The following is a 15,459-nucleotide window of genomic DNA, read 5'->3' on the forward strand; positions in this document are numbered from 1 at the left end:
AGAAAACCAAACACCATTTCATATTTGTCAATGCTTCCTGTATAATTTTTATACCAAGTAAGCCAAATATGTCATTTTTGGACTTTAGGGAAACGATTAATATCTTAAAGAATTACTTAGGTCAGAAAAAGATAATTTATCATTTAATTTTGGAAACTTTGTCAAATATCAAAAGTTTAAAACACTTGATATTACAAAATAGGATCCCAGGTCATTGTAAAATAAGTCATTCATTTAACCAAAGTAATAATTCAAAGATTTTTTAAAAAGGCAAAAACCTTCATTCTTTGAGACAGGAGACTTAATTTTCCAAATGATAAGCCCTAATAAAAACGGCATGAAGACAATTAAATTTTTTTCCAAAATTTTATAAACAATCTATAAAATTTTTATCTTGACCATAAGATATAACTTCCATAAACCTTTATAACCTTTAATAAGGAGTTGGTTAATGCTTCAAGAAAACCTTGTTAATTTGACACAGGGGCCCATATGCTGGTCTTGCATCAGTTTGTCTTTGACATTAATGATTAATTTATAGAGAAACTGAACTTATTTTATCTCTCAAAATCAGCCCTTACAATCTCACATGCCCACCTCTTCTGCAATAGTCCCTGGGCCTTGAGGAGTTGAATAGCTTTAATTTCTGGCCCTGTGTCTCAGGAATGCAGTTTGTTTTGATTAGCATCTTCTATTGGGCCTGAAGATGAGGCTTTAATTGCTGCCAGTATTTAAGATTTAGCAAGACTTGGTGTTCTTTTTGGACCCAGGAGTCAAAGCCCTGTAACTCAATGTCACAAGTACTTTAAAAGGGCATACAGAGAGATACACAGATGTAATAACCTTAATTTAAACAAATTTTAATCTCAGTTTTTTCCCTAAGCAAACCAAAGCTTAATAATAATATGACAACTTGATCGTATAAACTTTTTTTTGTTTTTATAAATCCTCTTATTGTGATTTATACAGACCATTCATGACATGCTTGGACTTTCTGGTTTGTCTTGAACATCCCTTTCTTAAACAACCAGTTTTTTTACTTTAGGACTAAATTTACCACACAAGATTCTTTCTCATATGAAATTATTTCTCTTTAAGCTCTTTTAAATTATTACCAAAAAACCCTCTTTATTTTCGTAACTTTCTTTACATCTCTCTTATTTCTTTGTTCCTTTTACCTTGTTTTATACATGATCTTTAAATAAACTTTAAATCAGATAAAAATTGTTCACCTTTTTTAAAAGGACACTTTTTTTTTTTTGAGATGGGGAGTTTTGCTCTTGTTGCCCAGGCTGGAGTGCAATGGCGTGATCCCTGCTCACTGCAACCTCTGCCTCCCGGGTTCAAGTGATTCTCCTGCCTCAGCCTCCTGGGTAGCTGGGATAACAGGCACCTGCCGCCACGCCCAGCTAATTGTTGTATTTTTAGTAGAGACGGGGTTTCACCATGTTTGCCAGGCTGGTCTTGAACTCCTGACCTCAGGTGATCCACCTGCCTCGGCCTCCCAAAGTGCTGGGATTACAGGTGTGAGCCACCGTGCCTGGCCAGGATACATTTTTTTAAATAGAAAGAATGTTTTCCTACAATATATTTTAATTGGAAAATACCCAAATAATGATATACCTATTATTTAATTTAACTTTAGATTCTAAATTATGACAAGTTTGTCTGCAAGTATTTATCCCATTACATTTATCTATTTTATTTTAATTGTTTACCCAGATTATTTATGAAAACTGCAATAGTCATCATTTAAAGTTATGAAACTTGCCATTGCAAAATTCTGAGACAGTGAAAAATATATGACCTAATGGACTCCATCTTGCTTCTAACCTCCAAGCTGTCCTTGTTCATTCCTGAACTTTGGGAGCAACTTAGCTTATAGTTTCACTTTGAAACGAAGATGATAACAGTCCTTTCCGAAAACACACCTTACTGCCTGTGGACTAGACCACCTAAAGCCACAAGATAGAAGTTATGGTAATCTTATTAAATTCAAGATGCAGCTATTTTTATTAAATCAATGTCAGTGTCTTATTTATTAAAGATGACATGAGCAAAGGTCATTATGTTTTGGGCTGGCTTTATAGTTTTGTAACCCCCATGTCAAATTTTGACACCTTGTAGTATTTGGCAGGGATAAGTATGAAATTGCTTGGTCAATAAATGCAAACAAAAAGATGTATGCTGGCAATTCTTAAGACATTTCTAATATTAAATTACCAATAATTTCATTTATTTATTTATTTTTTGAGACGGAGTCTGGCTCTGTCGCCCAGGATGGAGTGCAGTGGTGCGATCTCGGCTCACTGCAGGCTCTGCCTCCCACGTTCACGCCATCCTCCTACCTCAGCCTCCCGAGTAGCTGGGACTACAGGTGCCCGCCACCATGCCTGGCTAATTTTTTGTATTTTTAGTAGAGACGGGGTTTCGCCGTGTTAGCCAGGATGGTCTCGATCTCCTGACCTTGTGATCCACCTGCCTTGGCCTCCCAAAGTGCTGGGATTACAGATGTGAGCCACCGCGCCTGACCATTACCAATAATTTTAAAACTAGCTTATTTATTAAAGATTTTACTTGGTCGGGCACAGTGGCTCACGCCTGTAATCCCAGCACTTTGGGAGGCCGAGGCAGGCGGATCAGAAGGTCAGGAGATCGAGACCATTCTGGCTGACATGGTGAAACCCCGTCTCTACTAAAAATACAAAAAATTAGCCAGGCATGGTGGCAGGCACCTGTAGTCCCAGCTACTCGGGAGGCTGAGGCAGGAGGATGGCGTGAACGCGGGAGGCAGAGCCTGCAGTGAGCTGAGATTGTGCCACTGCACTCCAACCGGGGTGACAGAGCGAGACTCTGTTTCAAAAAAAAAAAAAAAAAACATTGTACTTAAGGTATGTAAACTTGAAAAAGCATTTGACTAGTCTTTTCTTTTATCCTGATAAAGTATTTGATTCAAACACTTTTATTTTCTTAAGACAATTAATTTTAGAGCTCTTTTATATATTTTCAGCAGTGAAACATTGTGTACACAACACACAAATACATAGAGATATTAGGCATGCAAATAGAAGCACATTTTATAGATTCATAAAAACCTGTTTTTTTCTATTTCAGACTTTCAGATTCTTGATAACCTGTTTCACAGCCCTAGGCAGTTGTCAGTTAAATAGCCTTAAATTTGCATATTAAAGGAAACAACTCAGTTGAAAATCAAATAGCAAAATTTACATCATAAGGTATGGAGAGAAAAAGTCTGATGTGCTAGAGGAAGATTAAAGATGGATGCCAGATCAAACATAAAATTATAAAAACGTATCATAGGATTGTACAAGGAAACCAATTTTATTTAGATAGGTATTACCTGTCTTTTACCTGGATCTCTGGGCAGAGCCCACACTGAATCCTGGGTCTCCAAAAAGGGAGAATTATTAGGCTAAACCACGTGATGTTTTTACAGGGGACTTAAAAATTTTTTTTTTGTAACAAAGACATTTTTAAGTGTCTACACCCCATGCTTCTTTAAAAACCCAAGAGTAGCCTCTGTTGCAATAACTATTTTAGTCAATAAATCAGGTAACACCATACAAAAGCAAGCAGTTTAAGAGCTTAGACAAACTTGTCTGTTTACACTGTTGGGATTCCATAAGGAAAAGGTGCCTTCTCCGTTTGCTTTAAGGAACTCCAGGCTATTATAAGCTATTTTAGGTCCCTCATACAGCAGAGAGTGCAAGAGAAAGGAGAGATAGCAGAAGTAAATGAAGAATTCAGTCAACTGAGAAGAAAAAACTTTTGTTCAAAAAAGAGACAAAGTCCTAGAAGAAAAACAAAACAAAAATATGAAGGCCTTTGAAATATAAACACACATATGCACAGATACACACACATCTTGGATGTTAGCTTTAAATTAATGGTGACTTTTAACTATTGAGCTCCTTTAAAAAAATCTTTTTAAATCTTATTACCATATTTCAGCGAGGACAATTGCTGCTATTTCAGAAGTACAGCCATTGCTCTTTCAGTTCAGCCTGGCTAGCAAAAAGGTGGCCTTGTTATGTAAATAAAGCCCCTTAGTAGTCAAAATTTTTCCACTTTTTTTTTTCTTCTGCTGGCTGTTTTTCTCCCCTCACCACACCAGCTGGTTGTTAATCTTAAATTTAGCCAAGAGAAACCCCAATTCAGTTACTTACCTAGGGATGGGTCTCAGGCTGAAGACAGCTCTCTACCATCCTAGAAGCAGGAAAAAAATAACCTCATCTTCCCTGTTGTAAGTGAGCTGAAACTCCATAAAGGAGTTACCTGCTTTCCATCGTCATGGAAGCAGGAAAAACTTGCCTTCCTTGTGTTGGAAGCAAGTAAAACTCCAAAAAAGAGTTGCACAGCAAAATGAACTTTAGATCTCAATCAAATATTGGGAAATCAGAGATTCTCTGGAGGGGGTGCTTCCAGGCCTCAGCAAATTGTCCTATTGGTTTGAGCCATAAAGATAGCTCAAGCTGGTGCCAAGCACCAATAGGAGATTTGTCAAAGGTCAGGGGCACCTCCACGTAGAATCCCTCTGTGGTTACCAAAATGTGAACTTCGAAAATCTGAGACAGGTCTCAGTTAATTTAGAAAGTTTTGGTCGGGCGCGGTGGCTCACGCCTGTAATCCCAGCACTTTGGGAGGCCGAGGCGGGCTGATCATGAGGTCAAGAGATCGAGACCATCCTGGCTAACACGGAGAAACCCTGTCTCTACTAAAAATACAAAAAATTAGCCGGGCGTGGTGGCGGGCGCCTGTAGTCCCAGCTACTAGGGAGGCTGAGGCAGGAGAATGGCGTGAACCCGGGAGGCGGAGCTTGCAGTGAGCCGAGAGCGCGCCACTGCACTCCAGCCTGGGTGACAGAGTGAGACTCCATCTAAAAAAAAAAAAAAAGAAAGTTTATTTTGCCAAGGTTGAGGATGCACGCCTGTGACATGGCCTCAGGTGGTCTTGACTATGTATGCCCAATGTGGTCAGAGCACAGTTTGGTTTTACACATTTTAGGGAGACAGAAGACATCAATCAACATATGTAAGATGAATATTGCTTCAGTCTGGAAAGGTGGGACAACTCTAGGTGGGGAGGGAACTTCCAAGTCATAGGTAGGTAAGAGACAAATGGTAGCATTCTTTTCAATTTCTGATTAGCCCCTTCAAAGGAGGCAATCAGATACGCATTATCTCAGTGAGCAGAGGGGTGTCTGAATAGAATGGGAAGCAGGTTTGCCTTAAGCAGTTCCCAACCTGACTTTTCCCTTTAGCTTAGTGATTTTTGGGCCGGCCCCAAGATATTTTCCTTTCACAGTGTGTAGTGGTATCTCATCGTTGTCTTAATATGTCCCATCCCAATGACATATGATATGATGTTGAGCATCTTTTCATATGTTTATTTGCCATCTGGATATCTTCTTTAGTGAGGTGTCTGTTCAGACCTCTTGCCCATTTTTTAAATGGTTGTTTTATTGTAGAGTTTTAAGAGGTTTTTGTTTTTGTTTTTTGAGATGGGGATCTTGCTCTATCACCCAGGCTGGAGTGCAGTGGTGCAATCCTAGCTCACTGCAGCCTTGAACTCCTGGGTTTAAGCAATACTCCCACCTCAGCCTCCTGAGTAGCTGGGACTACAGGCGGGAGCCACTATGCCCAGCTTAAGAGTTCTTTGTATATGTTGGATAAAAGTCCTTTATCAGATAGAGAGTATATCTCTGCCCAAAAGGGGTGTGGGACATTCAGACATTGCCAGGAACTGATGGGAAAAGAGTAATTGGTCCCACAGACAACATAAAGCAGGTGTAAAATTTCTGATGAGAGGGGTGCCATTTACCCCTATTACCTCACAGGATTTAGGGGAAAGTTACCCAGGGGAGGTAAACACAGAGCAGGCTGCTCCCAAATCCAATAAAAAATTCACTGTCCTACCTGCTACATTTAAGGTTGCCCTTGTCTCTGTCCCTTTGATGATGATGTTAGATCTGAGAGCCAGTCAGAGCAGAAAGCCATTCTGCTCAAAGCCATTATTGGATCGGGGTCTGCGGGGGACTTTTGGCTCTTGGGACAGTCCCTTTTTTAGTGGCTGAGCTTTTGGCACAGGGGTCAGGCCATGTGGGCTTTTTCCCATTTGGCCCATTGGGGCACTTTGTCCTCCAGCAGCCTGGCTTTCCGCACAGATAGCGATTAGCTGGGAGGGTATTCTCAGGGCAGCCTAGAGTGACTGGCAGACTTGTAAAGCAGCTAATAATTGAGCGTGCCTCTTGTCTTTCCGTTTCTTCTTCTCCCTGTCCCTGTTCTTATTCTGGTCTCAGTTATAAAAGACTGAGGAAGCTAATTGGAGGATTTCTGAGATGGGGACCGTAGATCTCAAAGCTAACTTTTTGCAATTTTTTTCCTGGATAAAAGTCCTTTATTAGATACGTCTTATATAAATACTTTCTCCAAGTCAGTGGCTTGTCTTCTCATTCTCTTGATCCTAACACATTTTTAGCTTTAGGAGACAGAATGAACAAAATTTTAAAAAATGTAAATGGAAGCTGGGCGTGGTGGCTCACACCTGTAATCCCAACATTTTGGGAGGCCACGGTGGGCAGATCACTTGAGGTCAGGCGTTTGTGACCAGCCTGGCCAATATGGTGAAACCCCATCTCTACTAAAAATACAAAAATTAGCCGGGCAGGGTGGTGAGCACCTGTAATCCCAGCTACTTGGGAGGCTGAGGCAGGAAAATTGCTTGAACCTGGGAGGCAGAGGTTGCAATGAGCCAAAATCACACCACTGCACTCCAACCTGGGTGACAGAGCGAGACCCCGTCTTAAAAAAAAAAAAAAAAAAAGTGGCCAGGAGCGGTGGCTCATGCCTGTTATCCCAGCACTTTGGGAAGCTGAGGCGGGTGGATCACGAGGTCAAGAGATCAAGATCATCCGGGCCAACATGGTGAAACCCCATCTCTACTAAAAATACAAAAATTAGCTGGGCGTGGTAGTGCGTGCCTGTAGTCCCAGCTACTTGGGAGGCTGAGGCAGGAGAATCACTTGAACCGGGGAGGCAGAGGATGCAGTAAGCCGAGATCACGCCACTGCACTCCAGCCTGGCGATAGAGCAAGATTCCATCTCAAAAAAAAAAAAAAAAGTAATTGGAGACAGGGTAGTGCTGGATTAACCAAATGGTGGATATGATCTAAGTTTAGGGCATCAGTAGAAAGGGGAATAAAAGCCATGAGAAACACAAAGTTTTGAAAGACTCTGATGTTGGCTGGGCGTGGTAGCTCATGCCTGTAAGCCCAGCACTGCAAGAGGCTGAGGTGGGAGGATTCCTTGAGGTCAGAAGTTTGAGAAAGCCTAGGCAACATGGCAAAACCCTGTCTCTACAAAAAATACAAAAATTAGCTGGATGTGCTGGTGTACGCCAGTGGTCCCAGCTACTCAGGAGGCTGAGGTAGGAGGATGGCTTGAACCCAGGAGTCGGAGGTTGTAGTGAGCCAAGATCATGCCACTGCACTCCAGCCTGGGTGTCAAAGCAAGTTTCTGTCTCAAAAAAAAAAAAAAAAAAAAAAAAAAGAAACAAGGTTTAATGACTGTTTAAAACAAATATAATAATATAATACTGTGGGGTTACTATATAGGCAGATGTTAAATACAACCACAGTAAATGGACAAGAACAGCAAAAGAGAGGGTAAGTGCAATTTTAATGTAATAAGGTTATCATCTTTTATATGAAATAGTACAATTTGATTTATTGATTTATTTATTAGAAATAAGGTCTTGCTATATTTCCCAGGCTGGTCTTGAACTCCCGGCCCCAAGCAATCCTCCCAACCTCGGCCTCATTGTACCATGGTAACTGTAAATAGACTGTGCTAAGTTAGAGATGCATATTATCATCCTTAGCACAACCACCATGAATATAGTAACACAAGGAAATTTGGGAAAGTAGAACAATATGTGGAAATTAAACAACATACTCCTAAGTAGCCAATGGATTAAATAAGAAATCACAAGGGAAATTAGAAAATAGTTTGAGATGAATGAAAATGAGAATATTCCATACCAAAACTCTTGAAATGCAGTCAAAAACATGCTTAGAAGGAAACTTATCACTATACATACCTATATTACAAAAAAAGAGGAAAGAAAAAAAGAAAGATCTCAAATCAATAACCTCAAATCACCAATTTTGTCGATAAAATCCAATACCCTTTCATGACTAAAACACTCTATAAAATCAGGAAAAAAGACTTTCTCAACTTAATAAAGGGCATGTAGAAAAGAAGAACAAACTAAACTCAGAGAAACAAAAGGAAGGAAATCATAAAGATTATGGTGGAAAGAAAGGAAATAGATAATAGAAAAACAATAGAGAAACTCAATAGTGTCGAAAGTTGGTTCTTTGAAAAGATTGATAAAATTGACAGAACTTTAGCTAGATAGAACGAGAATAAAAAAGAAGACTCAGATTACTAAAATCAGAAATAAAAGTCGTGGCCAGGTGTGGTGGCTCATGCCTGTAATCCCAGCACTTTGGGAGGCCGAGGCGGGTGGATCACAAGGTCAGGAGTTCGAGACAAGCCTGTCCAAGATGGTGAAACCCTGTCTCTACTAAAAATACAAAAATTAGCTGGGTGTGGTGGCGCACGCCTGTAGTCCCAGCTACTTGGGAGGCTGAGGCAGAATCGTTTGAACCCAGGAGGCAGAGGTTGCAGTGAGCCGAGATCGTGCCATTGCACTCCAGCCTGGGCAACAAGAGCAAAACTCTGTCTCGAAAAAAAAAAAAAAAAAAAGAAATAAAAGTCAGGATATTACTACTGACCTTACAGAAGGAAAAAAAATATTATAAAGGAATACTGTGAATAATTGCATACCAAGAAATTAGATAACCTAGATTAAATGGACACATTCCTAGAAACTCAAATTACCAAAACCAACTTAAGAAGAAATAGAAAACTCAAATAGGCCTATAACAGGCAAAGAGATTGAATTAGTAATCAAAATTCTTCCCTGAAAGAAAAGCCCAGGACCAGGTAGCTTCACTGGTGAATTAATTAGATATTTAAAGAGAATTAACATCAATCCATCACAAACTCTTCCAAGAAATAAAAGGATAGAGAACATTTCCCAATTCATTCTTTGAGGCCAGTGTTAGCCAAAGACATCACAAGAAAAAATTACAGAATCATATCCCTTATGAATATAGACACAAAAATTCTCTACAAAATACTAGCAAACCAAATTCAGCAATGTATAAAAAGCATTTTTTTTCCATAAAATACACCATTATACACTATGACCAAGTGGGATTTACCTCAGGAGTGCGAAGTTTTTTCAACATATGAAAATCAGTACAATTACACCATATTAATAAAAGAGTAAAAACTCATAGTTATCTAAATAGATTCAGAAGAAGCATTTGACAAAATCCAACACACTTTAATGATAAATATACTCTGCAATTTAGGAGCAGGAAATTTCTTCAACCTAATAAAGGGCATCTATAAAAAACCCATAGCTAACCTCATACTCAGTGGTGAAAGACTAAAAAATTTTTCCCTAAGGTGAAGAACAAGACAAGGATGTTTCCTATTGCCATTTATGTTCAGCATTGTACTGGAGATTCTAGCCAGAACAACTGACCAAAAAGGAAATAAAAATAAAAATTACAAGATACAAATAAATTAAAAAATAAAATATTGGAGAGGATGAAGTAAAACTATTTCTACTTACAGATGACATAATCTTTTATATACAAAATCCTAACAAATTAACACATAACAACTATTATAAGTAATAAACTAGTCCAGCAAAGTTGCAGGACACAATATCAATATACAAAAATCAATTCTATTTCTATGCAATAGCAGTGAACAATCTGAAAATGAATTAAGAAAACAATTCTGGCCAGGGGCGGTGGCCCATGCCTGTAATCCCAGCACTTTGGGAGGCTGAGGCAGGTGTATCATCTGAGATCAGGAGTTTGAGACCAACCTGACCAACGTGGAGAAACCCCATCTCTACTAAAAAAAAAAAATACAAAATTAGCCAGACGTGGTGGCGCATGCCTGTAATCCTGGCTACTCAGGAAGGTTGAGGCAGGAGAATCACTTGAACCCAGGAGGTGGAGGTTGTGGTGAGCCAAGATTGCGCCATTGCACTCCAGCCTGGGCAACAAGAGTGAAACTCCATCTCAAACCAACAAACAAACAAAAAACAAAACAATTCTATTTACAACAGAATCAAAAAGAATATAATACTTAGGAATAAATTTAACAAACTAAGTGCAAGAATTGTACACCGCAAATTAAAAAAACTTATTGAAAGAAATGAAAGAACTAAATAAATGGGAAGACATCGCATGTACATAACTCTGAAGACTTAATATTGTTAAGATGGCAATACTCCAAATGACTCCTCAAATTGATCTGCATATTCAACACAATCCCCATTAAAATCTGAGTTGGAATTTTAGCAGATATTGAAGAGCTGATGTTAAAATTCAAGAGACCCAGAATAGCTAAAACAATCTTGAGAGAGAAGAGCACAATTGAAAGACTCACATTTCCTGATTGCGAAATTTATCACAAAGATATAGTAATCAAGACTGTGGTGCTGGCATAAGGAGAGACATAGACAGAATAGAAATGAGAGTCCATTTAGGGAGAATTGGTTTCAGCCAGGTTGCCAAGATATTTCGACTGGGGAGAGTATAGCCTTTTCAACAAATGGTGTTTGTATAACTAGATGTAAAAGAATGAAATTGGACCCCTACCCCACACCATATATAAAAATTAATTCAAAATGGATCAAAGACCTAAATGGAAGAGCTAAACTATAAATCTTATAGAAGAGGCCAGGTGTGGTGGCTCATGCCTGTAATCCCAACACTTTGGGAGGCTGAGGCAGGAGGATTGCTTGAGCCAGGAGTTTGAGACCAGCCTGGGCAACATAGTGAGACCCTGTCTCTATAAAAAACTAAAACATTAGATGGATGTGTTGGTAAGTACTTGTGGTCCCAGCTACTTGGGAGGTTGAGCCCAGGAGGTTGAGGCTGTAGTGAGCTGTGATCACACCACTGCACTCCAGCCTGGGCAACAGAGCAAGACCTTGTCTCAAAAAAAAAAAAAAAAAAAAAAAAAAAAGGTACAGGATTCCAATAGATATTTTTTCCAAAGAAGATATACAAATGCCCAACATACACATGAAAGGTTGCTAAACATCATTAGTCATTGTCGTTGGGAAATGCTAATCATAACCATAATGATGTAACACTTCACACCCACTAGGAGAACTATACTAAAAAAGATGGACAATAACAAATGTTGCAAAACCGGAGCCCTCATATACTGCTAGTGAGATTATAAAATGGTACACTGGCTTTGGAAAACAGTTGGCAGTTCCTGGAAATGTTACACACACAATTACCACATGACACAGCATTTCCACTTAGGTATATGTCCCCATGAGAATGGAGAACACATGTTCATACAAAACCAGAAATGTTCATAGCAGCATTCTTTATAATAGTCAAAAAGTGCAAACAACCCAAATGTCCATCAATGGATGGGTGGATAAACAAAATATGTGATATATCTATGATTGTAGCCGTAAAAGGGCCAAATATTAGGTAGCCATAAAAGGGACAAATTACTGATACAGGTTACAATATGGATGAACATTGAAACGTGCTCAGTGAAAGAAGCCAGGCGTAACAGAACATAATGTTTGATTCCATTTATATGAAATGTCCAGAATAGGCAAATCCATATAGACAGAAAGTAGATTAGTCATTGCCAGGGGCTGGGATACAAGGTGAATGGAGAATAACTACTAAATGGGTATAGAATTTCTTTTGGAATAATGAAAATATTTTGGAATTAGATAGTGGTGATGGTTGTACAACCTTTTGAACATACAAAACACATTAAATTGTACACTTAAAAATATGAATTTTATCATATATGGATTATATCTCAATACAAAATATAATGTAAAATACAAAATAATGGGAAAGGTCTGTCAGTAATGAGCCAGGTTAAAAAAATAATAATAAAGGAATAATAATAATATGGCAATATTACAATCTTTTGGCCATAAATTCATTAAAGAAAATGAACAAATTCCTTGAAAAAGACAACTTACCAAAAACTGACACAAGAAGAAATAAAAGCCAGGAAGGTAAAAAATAAGTAAAAATAAACAAAAGAAGAAACAAAAATTCTGAATATTCCTATAACAGTTAAAAAAACTGAATTAGTAATTTAAAACCTTCTTATGAAGAAAATTCCAGGCCAAGATAGTTTTTTTTTTGTTTTTTTTTTTAAGGACACATGACTGTGACTCAGCCTCAGGAGGTCCTGACGTCATGTGCCCCGGGATAGCTTTAATAGAAGAGAAAGTTAAGGAAATTTCCTAGAAGGCAGAGCAAAAAGACAAAGAAGACCAGTTCAAGAGGTTCAGAATCCATGAATTCTATCAAACATTTAAGAAATAATGCCAATTTTACACAAGCTCAGAAAATATAGGAAAGAACAGTTCTCAATTCATTTTGATGAATACAGCATGACCTTGATAGCAAATCCTGACAAAGATATTACAAGAAAATTTTAGACTACCATCCCTCATGCACACAGATGTAAACACCCTTAACAAAACACCAACAAATCAAATCCAGCAATTTATAAAACAATAATGCATCATGACCAAGGGGGTTTATTTCAGGAATGCATGGTTGGTTTGATGTTTCATTTGTATAATTCACCATATTGGCCAAATCAAGAAAGAAAAAAAACTATGATTAATGTTGTTTAGAAAAGTATTGATAAAATAAAGGAGAGTACCTCAACAACAAAATGATCATAGTTATTATGGAAAAGATAGAAACTTTGTTAGAACTCTTTACACTTAATTTCTGGTTAAGAATAGATTTTTGTTTGCTTGCTTGTTTTAAAATTTCATCATGTGGGGGCATGGGCACCATAGTCTTTTCCATATCTCAGGAATGATAATCCTAGGACTTTGTCTCTAGCCGTTTGTGTGATTGTAGGTCATTTAGACTTCTCTGGTCATCTTTCAAATGAGAAAAGGAACAGATGTCCTTCATAAAGTGTTGAGGACTGGAGCACTGGGTGTTAGAACCACACCCACAATCTGACCTTAAATTCTATGAATTGTCATTGGTAGAAATAATTGGCAGATTATATTTGCAGACAAATAAAGTTTATTACTCCACCTAATTTTCCTAGCCTACAGATGCAGAGTGAGAATCTGATTAAGATAGCCAGCCATCTGCTGGATTAGGCCATATAGCTCCGTTTTAACTAGCTGGGTCATATTTGACTTGACAACATTGTTCTACTGTGGTTACTGATGATAAACACACCCTCCAGCCCTGGGGACAGTCCCTGGACCTCCAAAGCCCATTTAAGGATTAACACTCATGATGCCCCAATCCTGCCTATATTACTGTAATTTATGTGTGTTTAAACAAAACAAAACAAAACAAAACAAAACAAAAAACACAAAAGAAACAAGGCCGGGCACCACCCAGCACGGCGGCTCATGCCTGTAATCCCAGCACTTTGGGAGGCCAAGGTGGGCGGGTCCTGAGGTCAGGAGTTCGAGATCAGCCTGGCCAACATGATGAAACCCCATCTCTACTAAAAATATAAAAATTAGCCGGGCGTGGTGGTGCGTGCCTATAATCCCAGCTACTCGGGATGCTGAGGCAGGAGAATCGCTTGAGCCCAGGAGGTGGAGGTTGCAGTGAGCCGAGATGGCACCACCGCACTCCAGCCTGGGCAAGACAGAGTGAGACTCCGTCTCAAAATTAAATAAAATCGCTGGAATTTACGTGTGTCCTTCCTTCCTTCCTTCCTTCCTTCCTTCCTTCCTTCCTTCCTTCCTTCTTTCCTTCCTCTCTCTCTCTTTTCGGTGGAGTCTCACTCTGTTGCTGAGGCTGGAGTGCAGTGCCACGATCTCTGCTCACTAGAACCTCCGCCTCCCGGGTTCAAGTGATTCTCCTGCTTTCCTGCCTCAGCCTCCCAAGTAGCTGGGATTACAGGCACCCGCCGCCATGCCTAGCTAATTTTTGTATTTTTAGTAGAGACAGAGTTTTCACCATGTTGACCAGGCTGGTCTCAAATTCCTGACCTCAAGTGATGCACCTGCCTCATCCTCCCAAAGTGCTGGGATTACAGATGTAAGCCACCGTGACGGGCTCATGTGTTACATTTTTATTCTACAACATCCCATGAAGAAGGTATTGTTGGGATTCTTACTGTCCAGATGAGGAATCCATATCCCTAGCAGGACCTGACGTCTCCCCATATTTCTCTTTACTGCTTTATGCTGTTGTCTTCTTCCTGTTTTAGAAGGCAGGCCCGTGTTTGACTCACATCTTACTCATTTAGCACTCAGTCTGTTGCATGCCTATTGCACAGTAGGTCTTAGTAAATATCTACTGCATGGAATTTGATAAAGTATGGCCCTCCTATTCATCCTCATTGGTCTAACAAGCCCTTCTAAACCAACCAGCCTGGAAAGTGAATTCCACATTCTGGCATGACTCACCAGGCCACCTCACCCATGATAAATAGGTCAGAGGGGATTTCACAGTGTTTCCCGGAAACTGCTCCACTCCTCCCTTTGGAGGCAGCATTTTATGGTAGGAAACTCCTGGCTTTGGAAAGCAGATGGGCTGTGTGCCAATGTCCATTCTTAGACACGTTATTTAGTTTCTCTAAGCCTCAGTTTTCTCATCCGTAACTTTTTTTTTTTTTTTTTTTTGGTGAAATGAGATTCTATGCATAGCCTTCATTTCCTATCCCCTCATCCTTCTGTCTTCCTCCTCTCTGTGCAAACAAGATGTGGGACAGGCCCATGGTGGCTCACGCCTGTAATTTTGGCACTTTGGGAGGCTGAGGTGGGAGGGTTGCTTGAGGTCAGAAGTTCAAAATGAGCCCAGGCAACATACAGAGACCTTGTCTCTACAAAACAATGTTTTCAAAAATTAGCTGGGTGTGGTGGCACGTGCTTGTATTCCCAGCTACTTGGGAGGAGTGCCGCACCCTAGGCAACAGAGCAAAACCTTGTCAAGAAAAAGAAAGAGAGAAAGAAAAAGAAAAGAGAAGAGAAAAGAAAAGAAAAGAAAGAAAGGGAATACATAAAAGGTAAATGGTAAAAGGTTTTAGGGGAAAAGGAGTCTGCAGAACAAGAATTAGGGGAACCAGGAGTGAGTGACAATGGGGAGGTCAGCGATCCTGAGCTACAGTCCCAGTCCTGCTTTGCATAAATTGAGACTCTCATTCCTAAAATGGACTGGCAGTCTTGCAGGGGTTTATAAGGATTATAAGAGATAACCATGTGACTTATCTAGCACACAGAAGGTATCCCCCATAAATAGTGGCTATTACAAGGTAATCTAAGACATTTACCTTTTCCTCATTTTGCTACTCACTC

This window comes from Gorilla gorilla, chromosome 4 (assembly GCF_029281585.2).
Source record: "Gorilla gorilla gorilla isolate KB3781 chromosome 4, NHGRI_mGorGor1-v2.1_pri, whole genome shotgun sequence".
In the NCBI taxonomy this organism is placed as follows: Eukaryota; Metazoa; Chordata; class Mammalia; order Primates; family Hominidae; genus Gorilla; species Gorilla gorilla.